General features: G+C 38.4%; 2 non-coding genes across 2 annotated transcripts; one reads left to right on the top strand and one right to left on the bottom strand.

Moving 5' to 3' along the window:
* Positions 1–7,080: 7,080 nt before the first annotated feature.
* LOC136201763 (small nucleolar RNA R71) lies at positions 7,081–7,188 on the top strand. Its single transcript, XR_010674106.1, has one exon. It is a non-coding gene; the product is annotated as a small nucleolar RNA R71 (small nucleolar RNA).
* An 11,195-nt stretch (positions 7,189–18,383) lies between these two features.
* LOC136201765 (small nucleolar RNA R71) lies at positions 18,384–18,490 on the bottom strand. The gene has a single exon (XR_010674107.1). It is a non-coding gene; the product is annotated as a small nucleolar RNA R71 (small nucleolar RNA).
* Positions 18,491–25,303: the final 6,813 nt, after the last annotated feature.

The following is a 25,303-nucleotide window of genomic DNA, read 5'->3' on the forward strand; positions in this document are numbered from 1 at the left end:
AATTACCGTCAATCACTGGTAAAACATAAATCTGAACTCCCTAAACCCATACATAGGATTTAATCAAAGGATTCCCCATCTTAGATTGTGTCTTTCATTAATTCATTTTCTACCCTGTTAATTGTTCACTTTATTTTGTTATGTTATAGTTTTAATTCATTTAGTTAATTATTCAAAACCCAAACTATTATTCAAACCTCTAAATAATTAGATCAGTCTAAGTAGATTTACTAATTATAACAAATAGTCTTTGTGGTTCGATCTCGTGCTTAGTACATTACTACTTGTTGCGATAGGATACACTTGTCCTATTAACTGCCATATATTTTGCGAGCATCAATAATTGCAACTTGGTTCCATTCTTTTCGTGCCACTTGTAATTTCCAGCCTTCATCTTTATTCATTTTCTTCCTAGGATATTTCTGCCAGAGACCGAGCAGACTGTTATAGAGAACAGTCCGATTTCCATGGAGAACAACCTGATTCTTGCTAAGAACAATCTGCAAATTAAAGGTAATTAATAAGATTTAAGGCTTATAAAGGCCATAATTAAGCTCTAAATCACCTCTAAACACTTCGAATAATTAGGTATAATTTACACATATCAAAATACCCCCAAAATAAGTGCTTGTTTGTCTTCAAGCAACAAAAGAAAATTTTAGAAACACTAATGCAAACATAAACGAACAATTTCTGAGAACCGACAGTAGAAAATGCAATGATCCTTAAAACATTGAGATGCTTTCAGTCTCAAGAAAAAGACAAGTAATAAAGGAATTTCAATTTCAAACATTTAATCGAAGTTCTTATTTTCCAACTGGTGTTGTAAACCATGTAATGAGCCTCAATTTTATCTAGCTTAATTAAAACAACTTTGAATTAGAATGCCTCTCATGAGTAAACACACAACTCTCTCATGGTGTTTAGGTTCAATGTGTTTTTCACTCATCAGCTACTTCATGAACAGTTAAGAACCATAAGATTGCAAATTGGCCTAAACTCCACTGCTTTGAATTGAAAACAAGCACAATCAGAGGGACTTTTACAAGGGTTGAAACGGGGCTTAGGTGAATGGGTAGGAAAGAGGTAATATTAGGCTAGAGAAGACTACCAAGCTAAATAAAATTCAGTAAAGTTGTAAAATAAACAGTAGTTAGTGTTGACATTTTTGAAGCAAATAGTCAATGAAGAATAGGGATAATGTTGCTTCTGAACAAGCAGAGAGAACAATCAGTTATACTTGCTTTTTCTTTTTTTTCTTTTTTGTTTTTATTGCTGACTTTTCTCTTTCAAGATATCCTTAAGAGATTTTGCTTTTCTTTCCCTTTCAACAAAGCACTATTAAAAATTATGCACAATGTAAATTAAACTTTAGCTCAAGACAATTAATTAGCAAACTTGGTAGGCTTCAAGGGACATTTTTGGAAACTAAAAGTTAAAGACTAAGGAATAATTTGGTGGTTAGACAAAGAAAATGATAGGCTCAAGTTGGGTTTTCTAAAACATGGGGAAAGCATAAGTATACAGGCGGCTTTTTAAGTTAAATGGGGGAAAAACCTAATGCCCAAATCATTTTATGCTGATAAATCAATCATGCAATTTTGAAAAGGCAACCGGAGCAAGTTCTAGACTAAACCATTCAAGCAAGCCCACTCAGAAAAACAATACAATCAATTAGATTGCTAATTATTGGCTCAAGACTCACTTAAGTAGGTAATTTGCATTCTAATTTCTTGTTGTGTTATTTAAAACTAGCCAAAGTTCATTTTCAAGATAGAGTACTTTGAAAGACACTTGAAAAGTTTAATCCCTTAAACTCATTGGATTTTTCAATTGATTGATTGTATTCAAGTAAAAAGGATTCCTAGATTTTCTACTTTAAGTTCAAATATTTCACTTTTTTTTCTTTTTTTTAAGAAGATGCAGTAGAATGGGAAAACAGTTACAATCACAAAAACACATGAACAAGACAAACAAAAATTAAATACACAAAGGACCCCCAAAATAATGACAACGTACTCCTACCCCCAAAATAATGACAAAAGTCATCCTACCCCCAAAATAAACAAAGTAGTGTCCTCAATGCTTCAAAGCAATGCAACAAACGAATTTAGTCTAAAAATATACCAAAAATTTCAATTGCATTACGAAGTTAGGGAACAAAGAAGTCTTACCAGAATTGGAGGGTTCATCACACGTAGGCACCAAGTTAGGCAAGGTAGGAATTTTTATTTATTTATTTATTATTATTTTTTCAGAAAGTAAACAGCAAAATAAATAACAATAAAAAATGCAAACCATGCTCCAATTAGTGTTTGGAGTGTACACCAGTTCTGCTTGTTCCCTAAGGAAGCTTATGGATGTGGAAACTTTCTGCTTGGTTGTTCTCACTTGCGAGGTAGGGTTTTAGCCTCTGCCCACTCACCTTGAACAACTTATTTGCAGAATTGGAAATCTCAATTGCTCCATAAGGGAACACTTGAGTTACCGTGAAAGGACCGGACCATCTAGACTTGAGTTTTCCTTGGAACAGTTTAAGGTGGAACAGTTTAAGGCGGGAGTTGAACAACAACACTTTTTGTCCCGGGAAGAATTCCTTTACCTGAATGTGTTTATCATGCCAGCATTTTGTTTTCTCCTTATAGAGTAGGGCGTTCTTATAAGAGAACAGCTTGAACTCACCAAGTTCGTTCAGTTGCAGCTTCCTATGATCACCTGTTGCGTGTTCATCAAAGTTTAAAATTTTTAGAGCTCATAAAGCTTTATGCTCTAATTCTACAGGAAGATGACATGACTTTCCAAAGAGCAGTCGGTATGGTGACATTCATATGGGTGTTTTGTAAGCTGTTCTATATGCTCACAAGCATTGTCTAGCTTGTTCGCCCAATCTTTGCGAGAACAGCCAACGGTTTTCTCTAAAATGCGCTTGATTTCTCTGTTTAAGATCTCTACCTATCCACTTGTTTGTGGATGGTATGGGGTGACTATCCTATGAGTTACACGACACCATATTTCCCAAGTAATCTTTCAAATTGGGCATTGCAAAAATGGATTCCTTGGTCACTAATGATGGCCCTGGGTACCCCAAACCTAGATAACAACTTTTTCAAAAATTTAATGACTACCCTAGCATCATTTGTGGGACTTGCTAGAGCCTCTACCCATTTGCTCACATAATCTACAACCACTAGAATGTATTTGTTTCCATATGAACTTGGGAATGGTCCCATAAAATCAATTCCCCATATATTAAAGATTTCACATACCATGATATTTTGTAAAGGCATGGCATTTTTTGAAGAGATATTACATGTTCTTTGATATTCATCACATTGGGAAACAAACCTGTGCACATCTTTGAACAAGGAGGGCCAATAAAAGCCCGCTTCTAGTACCTTTGCGGCTGTTCTGTTTGCTCCAAAATGGCCCCCAACCTTTTTGTCATGGCAATGAATTAGAATGTTTATGCCTTCTTCTTGAGGTACACATCTCCTTAACATTTGATCTGCACATAATTTAAACAAATAGGGCTCTTCCCACAAGTAATATTTTACATCCGCAAAAAAATTCTTCCCTTGGTTGTAAGATAAATGATAAGGGATTATTTGTCGCACAAGGTAATTTGCAATGTCAGCGAACCAATGAGTAGAGTTTACTTGAATGGTGTACAATTGTTCATCAGGAAATGAGTCTAGGATGTCTGCATGTTCTCCCTGCTTGTTCTCCTCCAATCTTGATAAATGGTCTGCTGTAAGATTTTCTGCTCCTTTCTTGTCCCTGAGTTCTAGATCAAATTCTTGGAACAGAAGGATCCATCTTATCAATCGAGGTTTTGCATCTTGTTTGGAGAGAAGGTACTTCAACACCGAGTGATCTGTAAAAACAACCACTTCAGAAAGAACAAGGTAAGATCTGAATTTATCAAAAGCATAAACAAGAGCTAATAGTTCTTTCTCAGTCACAGTGTAATTTTGTTGAGTTTCAGTGAGAGTTTTACTTGCATAGTAGATGGGTTTGAACTGTTTATCAATCCTTTGTCCGACAACAGCCCCAATGCAAGTGTCACTCGCATCTCACATCAGTTCAAAAGGTAATTCCCAATTGGGAGCAATGGGGATCGGTGCTTCAATCAACTTAGCTTTCAACTTTCAAATGCATGAACACATTTCTCGTCGATATTGAACTCAACTTCTTTATGGAGGAGGGCAGACAATGGTAAGGAAATTTTTTAGGAGTCTTTTATGAACCTCTTGTAAAAACATGCATGCCCAAGAAAACTTCAAACGTCCTTCACTGAAGAGGGAGCATGCATCTTTTCAATTACTTCCAATTTTGCTCGATCAACCTCAAGTCCTTTTTCAGAAATCTTGTGCCCAAGAACTATTCCTCCATCCACCATGAAGTGGCACTTTTCCCAATTTAACACAAGATTGGTTTCTTTATAATGCTTGAGAACAGCCGCCAAGATGTTCAGACAGTCTTTGAAGGTTGTTCCATACACTGAGAAATCATCCATAAAGATCACTACTATTCTTTCAATCATGTCATGAAAGATGGCCATCATGCACCTTTGAAATGTGGCTGGTGCATTGCACAATCTGAACGACATCCTCCTATAAGCATAAGTACCGAACGGGCAGGTGAATGTTGTTTTCTCCTGGTCTAATGGATGTATTGCAATTTGGTTGTACCCCAAATAACCATCAAGAAAACAATAGAATGCATATCTGGATAGCCTCTCAAACATCGGATCTATGAAAGGTAGAGGGAAGTGATATTTCCTTGTTGCATCATTCAATTTGCGGTAGTCAATGCAAACTCTCCACCCCATGACTGTTCTAGTTGGAATCAACTCGTTCTTCTCATTCTTGATTACTGTCATCCCTCCTTTTTTAGGAACAACCTACACCGGACTCGTCCATATACTATCCGAGATAGGATAGATAATCCCCGCATCAAGTAGCTTGATTACTTCTTCTTTAACCACCTCTTTCATGTTTGGATTGAGTCTTCTTTAAGGTTGTACCGTAGCCTTATGAATTTCCTGCATCATTATTCTATGAACACAAACTCCGGGCCTTATGCCTTTGATATCTGAGATCTTCCAAGCTAGCGCCTCCCTGTTCTCTTTAAGGATGGTTAGCAATTGTTCTTTCTATTCGGGTTTTAGTTTGGATGAAATGATGACAGGTAATTTATCTGGGGGATCTAGGAAGGCATATTCAAGGTGGGAGGGCATGGGTTTGAGTTCTAGTGAAGGTGGATCCTCAATGGAAGGTTTCATTGGCTGTTTTGGCTGGTTGTTCAATGGTTCAAAAACAGGATGCTTGTTCACATACATGGCATAACAATAAGGCATAACTGTATCCACTTGGCTCTCTTCTGCTTGCTCATTCTCTGCTTGTTCCTGCAAAATTTGAGATACAGACTCATCAATTGATTCAAGAAAGTAGCATAAATCATCACTTGAAGAGGGATGTTTCATGGCTTCATTCATCTTAAAAACAATTTGTTGATCATGGATTTTCAATATTAATTTGCCAGTTTGAACATCAATTAGGGCTTTACTTGTGGCAAAAAATGGCCTCCCTAAGATTATATGCATATGTATATCTTCGTCCATATCCATGATGATGAAATCTATGGGTAGAATGAACTTATCTACTTTAACAAGAACATCTTCTATTATTCCCATAGGATATCTAATAGATCGGTCAGCTAATTGTATTGACATCTAGTGGGTTGGGTTTCTCCTAGTCCTAATTGCTTGTATATTAAATAAGGCATCAAATTGATACTAGCTCCTAAATCACACAATGCATTATCAATATTTAAATTGCTAATGGAACAAGGGATTGAGAAACTCCCTAGATCTTTCAACTTTTTCGGAAGTGGCTGCTTGTTCTGTAAAATGGAAGAACAGTCACGGTTGAGCTGAACCATTGCAACATTCTCCAATTTCTTCTTGTTCTCCAGCAACTCCTTCAAGAACTTCACATACATGGGCATTTGAGATAGAACTTCCACAAAAGGAATGTTAATGTGAAGTTTCTTAAATACTTCAAGAAATTTCCCAAACTGTTTGTCCATTTGTTGTTGCTTCAGCCTCTCCGGATAAGGAATTCTTGGTAGATATGCTGGTTCAAATTGTTCTTCTCTAACATGTTTAGAAGTACTTGATTGTTCTTTAACAACTGGATCTTCAGTCTGAACAGTTTGTGATTATTCTTATTAACTTGCTTGTTCTTTTTGGACCACCCTGGTACTTGTTCTTTTAGGATCTGCAAGTTGCTTTCCACTTTTCAACATGATAGCTTGAACTTCCTCTTTAGGATTTGGTTTGGTCTTGCTTGGGAGAACTCCCTTATTCTTAGGGACAACAATGTTGGTCAATTGATGGATTTAAGTTTCCAAGTTTTTGATCAAACTTTGCATTTGTTGCATGAATTGCATCATCATTTCTTCTAGCTGTGGCTTCTTTTCCTCTCTAGCCTGGTTGTTCTGCTGATAGCTTGCTTGGTTGTTCTGAGGAAATCATGTCTGGTTGTTCTGATGAAATCCTGTCTAATTGTTCAGATGATTCTGGTAGGGATGACTTGCTTGTTTGTCAGGTTGCTGAGTCTAACTGAAATTAGGGTGATTTCTCCAAGCAGGGTTGTATGTGTTCGAATACTGATTCGATGGTCTCTTGTTGTTCCCTGCAAAATCACATTGTTCTAAACTAGAACTTGGTTGGCTGCACAAACAGTCAGCAGAACGGTGGTTCCCTTCACAAAAATCACATTGAACTACATGTACATTATTAACTGGGGCAGAACTTAACCTCGTTAGTTGTCTGCTCAACTATTCTACCTAAGCAGTCAGCTTGGATACCTCCTCCGATATGGGTGAATCAACTTCATGTTTTCCATATCCCTCACTGAATGCCACTTATAACTTGTGTTTACCAACCTTTCAATGAGATCATATAGTGCTTCAGGCTCTAGTTCTTCCGGATCTCCATTTGCAACCGACTCTAGTTGGATTTTGTGCACATTGGTCAAACTATGATAGAAGTTTTGGATTTGCATCCATATGTGTATTTTATGGTTAGGCACTTTTCTTAGGAGGTCTTTGTATCTTTCCCAAGCATCAGATAAGGATTCATCATTTTTGTTGGGAAAAGTGGGAAACGACATTTCTGAGTTTGATGGCTTGTCTAGGTGGGAAATATTTGGTAAGGAAAACATTTGCCAGGGCATCCCAAGTGTTTATGGATCCGGGATGTAAGTTCTTTATCCAAATTTTAGCCTTATCCCTCAAGGAGAAAGGGAATAGCTTGAGTTGGATCACATCGTCTGACATACCACGATTTGTTCTGAAAGTGTTGCACATGGTAACAAAATCTTGGGTGTGAGAGTTCGGATCTTCATTAGGTAGGCCTCCAAATTGAATTGTGGCTTGTAGCATTTGGATCATGAAGGCCTTGACTTCAAAGAGATTGTCTCCTTCATCTGAGATCACTATGCAAGATGAATGTCCCTCAGTTGAAGGCCTTGAATACTCTTTCATTCGTAGAGGTGGAATAGGACTTTGTTCTTTTTCGTACATGTTGTCTCCTTGTTGCTCTTCTACACCTCTGTTCTCTAGTTGTTCGTATGCTTGTTCCTCTGGTTGTTCGGTTGGAGTTTAGTGTCCTAAAGACAATTGTTTTAGGATATAAATATTAATGAATAAATTGTTTATTTAATCATTTGTTTAATCAGATATATAGCATTAAAATGTAACTATATATAAAGGCACAAATCTTTCATAAAGAAAGTAATCCTAAGTTTGTTTAAGTAGTTATAAAGTGTTCATACAAGCATGAAGTGAGACTATACTTTATAATAGACCAATAGACTTACAACCAACCCAAGTCAAGTAATATGTCATAGGGGTTGGCATATTACTGTTGAGACTTGCATGTAACAATGTTTTCTGTCGAGACAAAAAGATGATCTCACAAGCTTTAGGTATTTAGATATCTAGACAGTTACATGGATCCAGTGAAGGAGTTCATTAGGATTGGGACTCGACTTGAGATGACGGCATGGATTAATTTATCTAAAAGTGTCAACTGTTCATCTCAATTGTACTAGTAGGTATAACTAATCCTCAGACTCAAACATTTGTTAATTAATGATTCTGGATCATGGAGTCTGCTACTTTGATTCTGTGCGAGCACGATCCAACATGTGAGAGCCTGGGGTGAGTGAGAGCAGGGTTGGGTATCACATAAAGTGATTGCAGAATAGTTAATGTCAGATTGAGCATTCGTCACTCCTGATAAATGGGAGATATATCCAAATGGCCGCTTGTGGTGAATTAACTGAAATCCTTGCAAGGTGATAGAGTTAAGAGTAGAAATAGAAATTTCACTTAACTTATCTTTCAGAGTGAATTCAACCTGTACAAGTAAAATGGACTCTTCGCTATATGTAACATTGACACGTTCCATGGTTATAAGGAATTGACCAACATGATATAGTTGATGAAGGATCGTATTATACTGCACCTAATGCTGAAAGGTTAAAGTCATTTATCAACCTGACTTCTTAATTGCTCTAGGGGAATAGCATAGGTTCTGCTAGTAACAGCTCGCGACGGTATTCCGTTATATACATGTTGGAATTAATCAGGATGAATTAATTTGAAAGGATATATACGGCTAGTGGCAATGATGAACCTAATGGGTCACATATGGGACGTGGAACTAGAGGATGAAATTGTAATTAGCGGGACACACTGCATGGGCCGAAATTTATTAGTTAAATAGGGATAATTAATTTGATTTAATAATTATAATTAGATTATAGTTATAAATTAAATTAAAGGATTATCTGATAATATTAATTAGAAGTTTTAATGTGATTGAAACTCTAATTAATTATTCCTAATAATAATTAAGTTATTAATTTGATTAGTAATATTATCTAGATATAATTAGTTATTATTTAGATAATAATAAAGTGTTTATATAATTATCTAATTAGTAATCCTATTTCGAATAAGATTCTAATTATTTAATTACCTAACACAACTAGGATTAGAGTTTTGAGAAGTCTATAAATAGATACCCTAACCCCTAAATTTCGATACACTTAAACAAAAGGGCAAGAGGAACCGTTCCGTCTCCGTCTCGGCTAATTTACATTGTTTCTTACTCTCTATTTGATCTCGTATCGATTTCTGTTAGAGGCAATCATTGCGATTGCTATTATTAAGGTTGATTACTGATTAGTTATTGTTTTATGTGTTGAACAAAAACGTTTGTTGCTCACGGATTGAATATAAGAAGTTGTGGGCACTACGTTTGCAACTGTAGATAGTTCTTCACAAAGGTATTACATTCTATCCAACTGTAGATAGTTCTTCACAAAGGTATTACATTCTATCCCTCTTTATATGCAATAACAATTAATAGATCTTGGAAAAGGGAAATAAATAAAATAGATAAAATTTTATTATTCCGCTGCGCCTAGGCTTGTTTATTTTCCTACAGGTATCAGAGCCTATGTTAATCTGTTATTTCATATATGAAAATAAAAGTATTTCAATTAAAATAAATGAATGTTTATTGTTAGGTTAATTAATTAATTGGTTAGTTTAATTAATCTAAAGATAAATAAGTTTTGATTACTTACACCCTTGTGGTGGGACCCCTCCCCGGACCCTCGCTTAGCGGGGACGCGTAGGGATGGCAACGGGTAGTGTACCCGCGGGTACCCGGCACTACCCGACCCTAATGGGACTACCCGTACCCTGTATAAAAGGGTATGGGACGGATATGAGATTAAAACCATTACCCGTTAGGGTAATGGGACGGGTATGGGAATACCCCCTAGGGTACCCGGTACCCGTTACCCGTCATAAAAAAAATTATATTAATAAATATCATTGTTTTTTAGATGTAAGATGTGAAATTTAAACCCCAACCATTTATTTTTCAACAATTGAGTGATACCACTAAGCTATTTTTATTCTTATTAATTAAGGTTCAATTTATTCAATTTTTAGATTGATGATTTATTAAATTTATAGTTTGTTAAATTTGTAATATTTTTTTATTTATTGATTCTTAACGGGTAAGGGTACCCGCGGGTACCCGCGAATTAAATGGGAAGGGTATGGGATGCAAAAAGTATACCCGTTAGGGTAATGGGATGGGTACGGGTAATTAAAAAATAAAAGGGTAAGAGTTTGGGAATGGCATTACCCGCGGGTACCCTACCCGTTGCCATCCCTAGGGACGCGTAATGCACCGGACTGCCCTTTTTCTACTTGATAATTAAAACTGATTATGCATAGTTCCTAATTATTTCGGTTGATAATCGTTTAAACAAAAGATTAAAGGTTTTATAGTTAGATAATTAAAACGTTTTTTTTTGTTAAATCTAAAAGATAAAACTAATTTCGGATATTCTGAAAATTGTTTTGAAACCGTTTTAAAAACAATTATATGTATATATGTATTAAAAAAAAACGAGTAGCGTTTTGGGATTGCTGCCGCGAGGTAGCAACCCCGACCCGCTACTGCATCTGGTTGCTGCCATGTAGCAGCAACCAGCTGCAGCGTGACGCTACTGCTGCTGAGGCAGCGGCGCCGCGCGGCTTGTTGCTGTCCTACGACAACAGCTGTTATGATAGGGACGGGCCGATTAAATCGGCCCAACCCGATAAGTGGCATCGTTTTAAAAGATGTTTTAAATAGGCCCATTTTAAATATATATATATATATATATATATATATATGTATATATATATATATATATATATCGGAATATAATAATTTTGTTTGATTATCAAAATCAATTTATTTAAAAGTTTGTTTTACCTAAATATTTGATATAAGTAATTCAAAGCGTTAAATGAATTATACGAATTAATTAGGATATGCATGATACTGATTTTGTACATGTTATATTAATCTAATACGTACTTGCTACAATTTGATTAGATTAAATATAAAGGATACAAAATTAACAAGATTAAAATTGGATGTAAATTAATTTAAGTTGTTAATTTGATTAACTAAAATATTACATAAATAGTTTGTGTAATCAACCAATTAAATTTAATTTAATTGAGTCTTTGCATGTTTGGCGTTATGGACATATTAGACCCTCTATAATAGTTATTCAGTCTTTTGGTATTTTTAAATAGGACATACGTGTCCTGCCTTCTCTTACTCTCTATTGTATTTCTCTTCTCATCCAATCCGTTCAAGTAAATTGAAGTTTCTTAGAAATTGAATATTGTTGTAATTCAAGGCGCCAAGGAGAAGACGGAGGATCCAAAAGAAATATGTAATAGTTAGTATTTCCCTAGGGTTGACCCTTTATTCCGTTTCTGGCTTAACGGAATAAACTTAGAAATATGTCCATAATTGTCAATGTTGAATGTATGAGTGTCTGATGAATGCTAAAGCAAATTAGGACTAGGTTAGATTATGAGACTTTAAATAAAACCCCTCACTAATCAAAAGTTAAGTCAATAAACGAGTTATTGTAAAAATCGGTTGCCCCTCCCTAATATTATAATTCAGCCGGCAGTACTGGGGGCCTTAGGGTTGTTGAGTAAACTCAAGCTCGGGGTCTTATGGTAACACCTGAATTATCGAAAAACGTTTTCACGAATACAGGGTAACGACTTGGATTAGGTTAGAATAATTGGATGAATAAACTCATGTTGTTCTAACCTAATGGGCAATATGGTTGGGATTGATAAACGAAACGTATCAGTTACTAATGTGGTTAGTAACCCAATAACCTAGAAGTCGCATTGTTGATGTGATTGATTGCATGAATCTACCTAATGAATAAAACTTAGCTTGTTGAGTAAACTCAAGGTGAAATTTTAGGAGTTAGGATTCTAGCTCACTAAAGGGTTTTGAATATCCTTCGAATTAATATGGAGGGTTATTAATTTGGTAAAATAGTGGGAGCAATTTAAAAACATAAAAGTCCAACGTATTTAAATTGTAAATGAATTAAACAAATGAATAACATCCGTCACTTTTTCTCACTTTCAGGTTATAAACAAATCGTACTCTAAAAACAATCATGTCGAAAACCGATCTAAGAAATATCCTTACCGATAATAAATTGAATGGTTTAAACTTTGCCGATTGGTTTCGTAACCTCAAAATCATTTTGAAGTTCGAAAAGATAGGGTATGTATTGGATACGTCGATACCCGATGCTCCGGCTGATGATGCACCCATTGAAGAGATCGATGCCTATCAGAAGCATCGATCCGATGATGAACACACAGGGTGCATTATACTTGCATCGATGACACCAGAACTATAAAGGGAACATGAGGAGATGGATGCCTATTCTATTGTCATGCACTTGAAAGAGTTGTTCGGGAAACAAACTCGCTGTGAACGTTTTGAGATATCAAAACTGTTATTTCGCTGCAGTATGCAAAAGGGCACATCTGTTATGACACATTGTGTCAAGATGATCGGCTATATCACCAAACTTTCTAGTATTGCATTCGCGATGGATCATGAACTAAGTGTTGACTTACTTCTTACATCCCTCCCAGAAAGTTATTCCCAATTCACCATGAACTACCAGATGAATGACTTACAGACCTCTCTTGAAGAGCTCGCCAATATGCTCAAGACTATTGAGCCCAACATGAAGAAAGATAAGGTGGTAACCGCTCTTGTAATTGAGGGATCAAAGAAGAGGAAAGGGAATTTTCCCAATCCAAGATATCCCAAGAAGAACAAGGGAGGCAAGCCAACCCAGGCCAAAGGGAAGCGAGTCAAGAAGCCCAAAGGGGAATGCCACTTCTGTGGTAAAGATGGGCATTGGAGGAGAAATTGCGCGGAGTACCTAGCTTCTCTCAAGAAGGGAAAGAACGGTGCTTCAACTTCTGATATGTTTTATATTGAAATTAATTCGATCTCACAGTCTGAATCTTAGGTATTGGATACCGGATGTGGATATCATATTTGTACAAATATGCAGGAACTAAAGCAGACTAAGGACTTGAAGAAAGGAGACGTGAATCTGCGAGTTGGAAATGGTGCAAGGGTTGCCGCACTCGCGATTATGATCTACACCCACCATCAGGACTTGTAATAGAATTAAGGAACTGTTTGTATGTTCTAGAGATGTCTCGAAACATTATTTCTGTTAGCTGTCTAGTTGATGATGGTTTTCATGTTTCAATTAAAAACAATAATTGCGAATTTTATAGAAACAACATTTTCTATTTTTCAGGAATATCATTAAATGGGATTTATATTTTGAATGATAAGATTTCTGCTTTCACAATTGATACCAAAAGACTTAAACTAGATAATTCAATTTACTTGTGGCATTGTCGTTTAGGCCATATAAACCAGAGACGCATGCTTAAGCTACATCAAGATGGGCTTATAGACTCGATTGATTGTGAATCAATGGGAACATATGAGTCATGTTTCAAAGGAAAAATGACAAAGACACCCTTTTAGCAATAAAGGTCAGCGTGTATCAGACACTCTAGGATTAATACATTCAGATGTATGCGGTCCTATGCCAGTCTAAGCAAGAGGAGGATTCAGATACTTCATTAGCTTCATAGATGGTCATACTAGATATGGTTATATCTATTTGATGAAGCACAAGTCAGAAGCTTTTGAGAAATTCGAATGCTTTAAGAATGAAGTTGAAAATCAAACAGGAAAGACTTAAGATACTTCGATCTGATCGAGGTGGGGAATATCTTTCAGAAGAATTTATGCATTATCTAAATGAATGTGGAATATGCTCACAATGGACGCCTTCTTATACACCACAACACAATGGTGTATCAGAGAGGAGAAATCGAACCTTATTGGATATGGTACGATCCATGATGAGTACCGCATCTCTTCCAAAATCATTCTGGGGCTATGCCTTAGAAACTGCCGTCTTTACCTTAAACCGATTTCTGACCAAATCCGCCAGTTCCACACCATTCGAACTGTTCGTTGGTAAAAAGCCCCTCTTCTCTTTTATGAGAATATAAGGATGTTCAGCATATGTTAAACGCATTGTGTCAGATAAATTAGATCCCAAATCTGACAAGTGTTTCTTTATTGGATACCCAAAAGAAACCATGGGATATTACTTTTATCATCCAGATGATCAGAAAGTAATTGTATCCAAACACGCAGTGTTTCTGGAGAAAGAGTTTCTAGAGGAAACACAAAATGGAAGCGTAGTTGAGCTTGAGGAAGTTCAAGAGGAATCACATGCTGAAACCGCGGAAGAGGAAGTCGAACCCGAACCTGTTTCACTAGATGAAACACAAGTGTCATATCCCACTCGTAGGTCTCAAAGAGTTCGTGAACTCCAAGTTAGATATGGTTTTCTAGTGGGAGATAACGAACTGGTTCCCATGTTAGACGATGAACTCGAAACCTATGAAGAAGCTCTTGCTAGTCCAGAATCTAAAGCATGGCTTGAAGCCATGAATTCTGAAATGGACTCCATGTATACCAACCAAGTTTGGACTTTGGTTGATCCACCCGAAGGGATAAAACCCATTGGGTGAAAATGGATCTTCAAGAAGAGGACAGACATGGATGGAAAGGTTAGTACCTACAAAGCTAGGTTGGTAGCGAAAGGATATCGTCAAAAGCAAGGAGTTGACTATGACAAGACTTTCTCTCCAGTAGCCATGTTCAAATCCATCAGAATATTGCTTGCAATTGCCGCTCATTTTGATTATGAGATTTGGCAAATGGATGTGAAAACAGCTTTCCTAAATGGAAACCTGCTTTAGGATGTATACATGATGCAACTTGAAGGTTTCACGTCGAAGGATGCAACCAAAGTTTGCAAACTTCAAAGGTCCATTTATGGACTCAAGCAAGCGTCTAGAGGCTGGAACAAACGTTTTGATGAAACCATAAAACAATTTGGTTTCGAATAAAACTCTGAAGAGGCTTGTGTTTACAAGAAGATAAGTGGGAGCTCAGTCGTTTTCTTAATACTATATGTTGACGATATACTACTTATGGGAAACGATGTTGCAATGTTGCAAACAGTAAAAGTTTGGTTATCTGGTAATTTCTCCATGAAAGACTTGGGAGAAGCAGCTTATATCTTGGGGGATTAAGATCTATAGGGATAGATCGAAAAGACTGCTTGGACTATCCCAGTCTACATATATTGACAAAGTCCTAAAGCGTTTTGACATGCATGAATCGAAAAGGGGTAACTTACCAATGGTCCATGGTGTCAAGTTATCAAATGATCAATGTCCTAAAACAGACAGTGATAAGAATCGTAGGGCTGTAATTCCTTACTCCAGTGCGATTGGTTCGATCATCTATGCCATACTTTGCACTAGACCTGATGTGGCGTTCGCATTGAGCATGACAAGCCGCTATTAAGGGAATCCAAGATTTGATCACTGGATTGCTGTCAAGAACATTCTTAAGTACCTTAGAAGGACCAAAGACATGTTCCTCGTATATGGACACGGAGAATTGAAAATTGAAGGATATTCAGATGCTAGCCATCTGACTGATGAAAATGATTATAGATCCCAATCAGGATACCAGTTTATCCTGAATGGAGGTTCAGTTAGTTGGAAGAGTTCCAAGTAAGGAAGTGTTGCTTTCTCGTCGACTGAATCAGAGTACATCACAGCTGCAGAAGCGGCAAAGGAGGCAATTTGGATTAGGAAGTTCATAACGGAACTAGGAGTGGTACTTGACATTGTGAATCCCATTACTTTGTAATGTGATAACAATGGAGCCATTGCACAAGCAAAGGAACCACGGTCTCATAATGCATCCAAACATTATCTCAAGCGATATCATCTCATTAGGGAGATTATAGCCAGGGGAGATGTGAGAATAGAAAAAGTGCCTACTGAGGTAAACGTTGCAGATCCGTTGACCAAGCCATTACCACAAAGAGCTCACGATTGACATCTTAGTTCTTCTGGTATTAGTTTCAGAAACAATTGGCTTTAGTCCAAGTGGGAGAATGTTGGAGTTTAGTGTCCTAAAGACAACTCTTTTAGGATATAAATATTATTTAATTAGATATATAGCATTAAAATGTAACTATATATAAAGGCACAAATCTTTCATAAAGAAAGTAATCCTAAGTTTATTTAAGTAGTTATAAAGTGTTCATACAAGCATGAAGTGAGACTATACTTTATAATAGACCAATGGACTTAAAACCAACCCAAGTCAAGTAATATGTCATAGGGGTTGGCATATTACTGTTGAGACTTGCATGTAACAATGTTTTCTGTTGAGACAGAAAGATAATCTCACAAGCTTTAGGTATTTAGATATTTAGACAGTTACATGGATCTAGTGAAGGAGTTCATTAGGATTGGGACCCGACTTGAGATAACGGCATGGATTAATTTATCTAAAAGTGTCAACTGTTCATCTCAATTGTATTAGTAGGTTGTTAGGCATGAAAATGACTACAATTAAACATACTATTAGTGATGAATTAAGGGTGTTTTAGGCGTAATATTACTTAAAAGAAGGACTTATAAGTGTTTTATGCAAATTTGAAAAGATTAAGTCAAAAAGGCCGTTAAGCAGCCTGTTTTGCCGCAGCCATGAGGAGACGTGCAACCTTTGATCCAGCGGTTAAACGTTGTGTGCCTGATGACGAATAGCGACGTGACAAGCAGCAGGAGCGGCAGGAAGGAGCGGCAGGAAAGAGCGGCTAAAGTAACATAATGACAAGAGTGATCGACCCTTGAGTGTTCAAGGGTCAAAATATTTGAACCACTTTTAGTAATCCAGTATCAGTTGAACAATCTTTCTGTTTTGTAATATATTATGAATATTTTGTGTACCGATTCCTTTTTCCTCCTATTTATAAACATAGTGGAGGAAAAGGAAAGGGTACCTTTTTGATAGCAGAAGATAGAAGTATTTGTGAACAATAGTAGAGAGAGAAGCTCTCTAAGAAGATTATGACTCCATTGATGGAGTCCTGTAGATGCAATGCAGGATGTTCACTCGGTAGTATGAGTGACTAGTCGTTTTGAACGGGTTCGGCCAGTTAGGGCCTGTTATGTAAGTCTTCTATTTTCTTATTTATGAATGAATGTTGATATATTATGATGTGTTTGATAAAGCTTTCACTCCACTATTGTATGCATGTATGTTAGTGTTAGATGAATGATAGGGAACTACTTTCATCTTCACGGAACTATTTATCAAACGTCCAACCCCGAAGCAGGAATGTTAGGAGGTTGTATCAAGGGTTTTCTTCATAGAAATGCTGTTTCGATCGTAATGCAAGAAAGAACCAACCTTAGGGACGCTTACGGTTGTAGTATATCTTAGAATCTTAAGAACACACGAGAGTTGACTTAAGTGAGCATTAAAGCAGAAACCTAGACTTCACTTTGCGTCATTCATGAATAAATAGGATGTTTAGAGACTGAAAGTAACAAGTTCCGCTGTGGCCTAGCCTGTTCCACCTTTTATCATTATCAAAAACTCTTTTCAATACGCTGAATCATTCACATAGTTACCACTTCACACTATTTCTCAAGATTAAGAATTCACACATCACGAACACCCTGTTCTACAAGGTTTTTCTAGTAAAGTTTGGTCATTAATCCCTGTGGAGACGATACTCTATTTATCACTTTATTACTTGTATCTAGTGCACTTGCTAGAGTCTGTTCAGAGGACAACAAGTTTTTGGCGCCTTTGCCGAGGATTGAAAGCAACAAAGTTTATCTGAAAATTTCTATTTAAACAAGGTGTTTTTAATCTGTTTGTTACATAGTACAGCCAAAAACAGTTTTTCTTACTGTCTATGCGCAGAGCTGGACCACCGGTTTTTCCTATTGATCTTGAGTTAGAAAGAACGTGTAGACGAATCCAAGCGGGAGCTCGACGAGCAAGACAAAGAGAGAGACAAAGAGAAAGAAGGATGGCTGGAAGGATACCAGAACAACCAGTTCAACCAAATCAAGAAGAAGAAGGTGAAAATAACAATCCTCCAGTGATGAGAATCAGATATTACTCCAGACCTACCACGGAAGGACACTCGTCATGTATCGTGCTGCCTAACGAAGGGAACAACATGTTTGAAGTAAAAACATCCATGATACAGATGTTGCAAGCAGCTGTGCAGTTCAATGGATACCAGTCGGAAGATCCAAATGGACATATCCAGGAGTTTATTACGCTGTGCAACACTTTCAGATCGAACAGAGGAGTGTCTGATGATGTGATTAGGCTGAAGCTGTTTCCTTTTTCTCTTAAGGATAAAGCAAAGAATTGGTTGAAGAACATACAGCCAGGAACCATCGCATCCTGGCAGGACATGGCCAATGCCTTTCTGATGAAATACTTTCCACCCAGGCAGGCTATCAAACTCAGAAATGAGGTGTCTAAGTTCGTGCAAGAAGAGGATGAATCTCTGGCCGAAGTATGGGAAAGACACAAAGAGCTGTTAAGGAGGGTACCAAATCATGGCATCCCCATGTGGATGCAAGTGCAGAATTTTTACAATGGAGTCACCAACACATACAAAATCCAGATTGAATCCATTGCGAATGGTAACCCCGAAGATCTTGAACCACAAGCCTTGTACGACCTCATTGAGAAAGTCGTAAGCACAAGTTATAATTGGCACTCAGCCATGAGTGAAGGAAAAAGAACAGCAGATGGTGACATAGTTTTCAAGTTGACCACTCAGGTGGAACAGCTTGCCAGGCAGCTAAGCAAGATAAATGTCTCATCCATTCATAGTGAACCACCATTTAATGATGTCTGTGATTTTCGTGGAGGACCTCATTTTAACATCAACTGCACTGGAGTCAAGCAAGGAAAAGGTGAGCAGGAACAATGTGACTATGCTGGATACAATCAAAGAAACCCACCAAATCCTTACTCAAGTACATACAATCCAGCTACAAGAAATCATCCAAATTTCGGATGGACTGGACAGCCAAACCAGTAGGAGCAACCTAGATACCAGCAACAACAAGGAGGATACTATTAGAGGCAGCCGCAACATCACTACAAACAGCCTGTTCCACCCAAGGAGGATGTAGAACAGGACATGAAGACCATGATGATGCAATTTATGAAGTAGACACAGGCTTCCATCAAGAATTTGGAGACACAAGTACATCAACTGGCTGCTTCATCATCAAAAGGAAAAAGGGTGATGCCGAGTAATACCGAACCAAACCCTAAAGGAGATGTCATGGCTATCACCCTACGATCTGGTAAGGAAACTAATCCTCCTTTGATGACTAATAAGAGTGCTGAGTGTGTAGGTAGTTGCGGAGTTAATGAGCAGAGACAGGAACAGACTGTTCTTGACCAAGAGAAGCTAGCCGAGACAGGTCTTACATCTAACAACGATCAGGAGGAACCAGGGAAGAAGTACTATCCACCTCCTCCCTATGTACCACCTGTACCATATCCGACGAGACTAGTGAATAAGAAGCTTGAAGAGCAAAATTCAAAAGTGCTAGACACCTTGAAGAAGTTGCATATCAACATTCCCTTCGTAGAAGCACTTGCACAGATGCCCACATATGCAAAATTCTTGAAAGATATCTTGTCCAATAAAAAGAAATTAGAGAACATTTTGATGATCCAACTGAACAGGGACTGCTCTTCAATCTTACAGAACAAGCAACAGCTTCCGAAAAAGCTAAAGGATCCAGGGAGTTTTTCAATCCCATGTTTTATTGGCAAGTTAAATATTGAAAATGCATTGTGTGACCTAGGAGCGAGTATAAACCTTATGCCATATTCTGTGTATGTTAAGCTAGGGTTAGGAGAACCATAACCAACTAGAATGTCCATCCAGTTGGCTGATAGGTCTGTATGCTACCCTAGGGGAGTTGTGGAGGATGTGTTAGTCAAAGTAGGGAAGTTTATACTACCTGTTGATTTCATCATAATGGACATAGATGAGGATTTGCATGTTCCTATTATTCTGGGTAGACCATTTTTAGCAACGGGTAAAGCCTTGATTGATGTGGGAGAAGGGTAATTATTTTTAAGAATTAATGGGGAGGAAATCATTTTCAAAATGAATGAAGCTATGAGACGAGGTAACACTAGTGATGACACATGCTATTTCCTAGATGATTTCCAAAGTTTGTCTGTGTCGTTGGAACAGGGACAGGACACATTGGAGGCACTCTTGGGAGAAGAGGTAAATCTCTGCGAGGGAACAGGCTGTTCTATCGAGACAGAAGCTTCAATGCTCCCTCCAGACCCCAATATTCCTACTCATCAAGAACCACCAGAAATGCCCACTGTGCCTTTGTCGAAACCTGAACTAAAACCTCTGCCATCACACTTAGAATATGCCTTCCTCAAACCACCAAGCGGAAGCCCGGTGATTATATCTTCCAAATTAACCCCTGATCAGAAAGCTCAACTCATGGAGGTGTTAAGAAGAAACAAAGATGAATTTACGTGGAAGATAGATGACATCAAGGGGATTAGTCCAGCGGTGTGTGTTCATCAGATCCTAATGGAAAAAGACCACAAGCCGTGCAGATTGAACCCACACATGAAGGAGGTCGTGAGGAAAGAAGTAATCAAGCTATTGGATGCAGGAATTATTTACCCCATTTCTGACAGCGTTTGGACGAGCCCTGTACATGTAGTTCCAAAGAAAGGAGGTACCACGGTTGTTCTAAATGAAAAAGATGAACTGGTTCCCACACGAACCATAACAGGATGGCGAGTATGCGTGGACTACCGAAAGCTCAACGAGGCAACCAGGAAGGATCATTTTCCTTTGCCCTTCATTGATCAGATGTTGGAACGATTGGCGAGATATGCATTTTACTGCTTCCTTGATGGGTATTCCGGGTATAATCAGATTGCCATCCATTGTGAAGATCAAGAGAAAACAACCTTTACTTGCCTTTACGGGACTTATGCTTTCAGACGTATGCCTTTTGGGTTATGTAATGCCCTTGCTACATTTCAGAGGTGCATGATGTCTATCTTTCATGATATGGTGGAGCGAACGGTGGAAATCTTCATGGATGATTTCTCGGTACATGGAAATTCATTTGGAAGCTGTCTGAACAACCCGGAGGCCGTGTTAGTACGATGTAGAGAGACAAACTTGGTTCTAAACTGGGAAAAGTGCCATTTCATGGTCACGGGAGGAATTGTGCTCAGATATCAGATCTCGGAACAGGGAATGGAAGTTGACAAAGCTAAGGTTGAAGTAATTGAGAAACTAGTTGTTCCTACTAATGTCAAAGATGTGAGAAGTTTCCTTGGGCATGCAGGATTCTACCGGAGGTTTATAAAGGACTTCTCAAAGATAGCACTACCACTGTCAGCCCTGTTACATAAAGATGTGGATTTCACTTTCGGAACAGACTGTGTAAATGCATTTGAGATTCTGAAAGGCAAACTGATCAGTGCACCCATTCTAGCCGCACCAAATTGGGAATTGCCCTTTAAAATGATGTGTGATGCTAGCGACACATGCGTCGGAGCTGTTCTTGGGCAAAGAATTGAGAAGAAGTTTAGACCGATCTATTATGCAAGCAAAACGATGAACGAGGCTCAGCAGAACTATACCACGATAGAGAAGGAGCTTCTTGCAGTAGTGTATGCTTTTGACAAATTCCGTCCATACTTGGTTTTGTTAAAAGTAGTTGTCTACATAGACCACACTGCCTTGCGCTACCTGTTCGCAAAGAAAGATGCTAAGCCGAGGCTGATTCGATGGTTGCTCTTGCTCCAAGAATTTGACCTCGAGATCAAGGACAAGAAAGGAACAGACAACGTAGCTGCTAATCATCTATCTAGAATTCCTCATACCAATAGCCAGGAACAACCGGAAATCTTGGAGATTTTCCCATATGAGCGTTTATATTCTCTACAAGTTACTCCATGGTTTGCTGACATTGCCAATTACCTTGCTAGTTCAATTAAACCTCACAGCTTGTCCACCAACCAAAAGAAGAAGTTCTATGCTGAAATAAAATATTATTTTTGGGAAGAACCATATCTTTTCAGGTTGTGCGCATATCAGATCATACGCAGATGCATCACCCAAGAGGAAGGACATGCTATTTTGAGCCATTGTCACAGTCGAGAAGCTGGAGGACATCATAGTGCAAGCAGGACAGCCGCAAAGGTGCTCCAATCAGGTTTTTTCTGGACAACAATCTTCAGGGATGCCAATATGTTCGTAAGTACTTGTAATGAGTGCCAAAGAACAGGTAATATCTCGGCTAGGAATGTCATGCCCCTCAATAACATTGTTGTATGTGAAATATTTGATATATGGGGCATAGACTTCATGGGACCATTCCCTACGTCTTTTGGGCATAAATATATATTGGTTGCAGTAGACTATGTAAGCAAGTGGGTAGAAGCAATAGCTAGTCCCACTAATGATGCTCGTGTGGTTGTAAAATTCCTGAAAAGGCTGTTTGCCCGATTTGGTGTCCCACGAGCTATCATTAATGACCAAGGAACCCATTTTTGCAATGCCCAATTTGAAAAGTTGATGGGCAAGCTTGGAGTCACTCATAGAATTGCCACACCTTATCACCCACAAACAAGTGGGCAGTAGAGATCTCCAATAGAGAGATCAAAAGAATCTTGGAGAAAATGGTGGGCAATTCTAGGAAGGACTAGGCAAACAAGCTTGACGATGCTTTATGGACTTATAGAACTGCATACAAGACACCCATTGGAATGTCCCCATTTAGACTGTTATATGGTAAATCTTGTCATCTTCCAGTTGAGATGGAGCATAGAGCATATTAGGCGTTAACTTTCCTAAATTTTGAGAAACAGGCTTCGGGCGAACAGAGACGGTTGCAACTATGTGATATGGAGGAATTCAGGTTGTTTTCATACGAAAACGCATTCAATTATAAGGAGAAGACCAAGAAATGGCATGATAGGAAAATACAGGAGAAAGTCTTTCGAGAAGGACAGAGGGTCCTTTTGTATAACTCAAGGCTCAGACTGTTTCCTGGGAAGCTGAAGTCCAAATGGTCGGGACCGTACACAGTAAACAAGGTGTTTTACCATGGGGCTGCAGAAATTGTCAAAGACGGTCATGAACCTTTCAAAGTGAATGGACAACGGGTGAAACCATATCTCGAGAATGACACCAATGGGGCAATTGACACTGTCCATTTCCAGGATCCTCCAAGCCATTAGCATCAGGAACAGGGTGTTCGCTGCAAACACCAATTGCAGTAGGGGAGTCATCTCCAACTTTTAATTTTGTAAAATTTTTATGTATGATTGCCTTGTTCAGTTAAGTTAATTCTGTGTTCAAATAAGGGTCCGTAAAATAAAAATTTTGATTGTCGCCATTTTTTTTAAGTGCGAGCAAAAATGTAAACTTTTACCCTTCCATAAGGGTGAAGTTTAAATTTTTACTTGTTAGGAAAAGGGGACTGAAATGATCTTGGGGGGAAAATCAATTAGTCAATTTTAAATCGAATCTGTGAGGATAAAGTGGACGTCAAATCAAACTGTTTTAGGCTACTTATTATACTTTTCCTATGTAGTTGCTTTTGTGCCCGATGAAAAACTGGTAAAGAAATTATCCCAGTTCAAAGACGCCGACGTGCAGCAGTATTATGATGATTTGGCTCAACTGGAGTTTGGGCCGGTGAGAACGATCTGCTGGGAAACTCTGAAAAAGCTTAAACTTGCAGAGCGTGTGAAGAAGTCCATGGAAGCAGGCCACTTTGGCTGTTTCTTTGAGATGAAGGAGCCCACTTACAAGGAACTCACATTGGAGTTTCTAGCTACGTTCAAACATGATCCCGAGATCACTGACCCAGAAGAAGAAGGGAAGTTCAGTTTTCGACTTATGACCCATACCCAGCGGCCATCTTTGAACACATTTAATAGCATGCTCGGTGCAACGGATGATGATGACTTGGAGTCGGACGGCTACAAAGGGGCTTTCACCAAAACCCCGGACGAGTTTGACCCGACGGCTTTCTGGCGCTCAATCTCTGGCCAGCCAAGTTACGACGGTAGTGCCTCAAAAGCATCTAACATAGAGGACTACGCCCTCCGGTACCTGCATAAACTAGTTTCTGGCACCATCTTCGCACGAGAAAACCAAGCCACTATCCCCCACGCAGACCTTACGGCTCTATAGAGTATGATGCATGGGCACACGATGAACTTAGGGTTTTGGTTTGGGGAGTACATCAGCGCTTTTGGGAGGAAAAACTCTTCCATCATGTGTTGTGGCAGCATTGTGACACGAATAGCTGAGGCAATAGGGGTCTTCAAGCCTGAAGACCGAAATAGGCTGACCGTGGTGAACCACCCAGACCAAATCGATTTGAGAAGCCTACAAAGCATGCTGTTTGGGAAGATGGTGAATGGCAAGTGGGTGTGGATGCCAGATTTTATTGAGGCGAAGAGGGTTGCGAGCAGGAAGCGGAAGAACGAGACCGCAGTATCAGTGTCATCTGAGTCTGAGCAAATTGAACAAGCCAGGGATCTTGCTTTTACCAGAAATGCGCAAAGCTCTCCAATGAAGATATCCTCTCCAAGTTCAACACCCTGTTTGCACAGACCAGAACCTGCCGAGACCAGATCCATGCTTTGGAGCATAAAAATGCTGATCTCCAGAGCGAGGTTGATATGCTGAAGCAACTTTGTGTGGAAGAATATCAAGGGCGGGAGAGTCCCTCTGGTGCCTCAATAAAAAGTCCGGTAAGAGCAAAACCTGCTACAGAAACCAATGCAGCTGCCTCCTCGACAAGGGGATGGCACTGTCCTGCTAAGGATAGAGAGGTTGATTCCTCTCTTTCCCCGCTTGTCTGAACATTCCAATTGTTGCTATCCAAGCATTTGATAATACTTATACACCTTCTTTGCATTTGTTTAAACTCCTCTGATATCATGTTATGTTGTTTTCCTATGCTTTTTAGTATTAACATTGTGGACAATGTTCGATTCTAATTTGGGGGTGGGGAAATTACAATAATAATTGCAATATCTGTGTGCATAACATGATAAAAGATTGAACAAGTTGTTATTGTAGTATGTTCTGAATAATAAATTATCCCCCTGTGACTCTTGGCATGTACAAATGGAAATCTTTAACCGTCCTCAGTAAATAATTCTTGTTTTGTGTTCATTTTCTAACATCTCGTGCTTCGATTATTTAGACCCTGCAGTAATTTCTGAATAAATAGTTTGTGCATATATGTTTGAAATGTGTGGTGAAAATCTGGTGATAACTCTTAATTCCTGAGCATTTGAAGTTCCAAAATTTTTTTAGTTTTAAATCAACATTCA

The sequence above is a fragment of the Euphorbia lathyris genome, chromosome 7 (assembly GCF_963576675.1).
Source record: "Euphorbia lathyris chromosome 7, ddEupLath1.1, whole genome shotgun sequence".
NCBI lineage: Eukaryota > Viridiplantae > Streptophyta > Magnoliopsida > Malpighiales > Euphorbiaceae > Euphorbia > Euphorbia lathyris.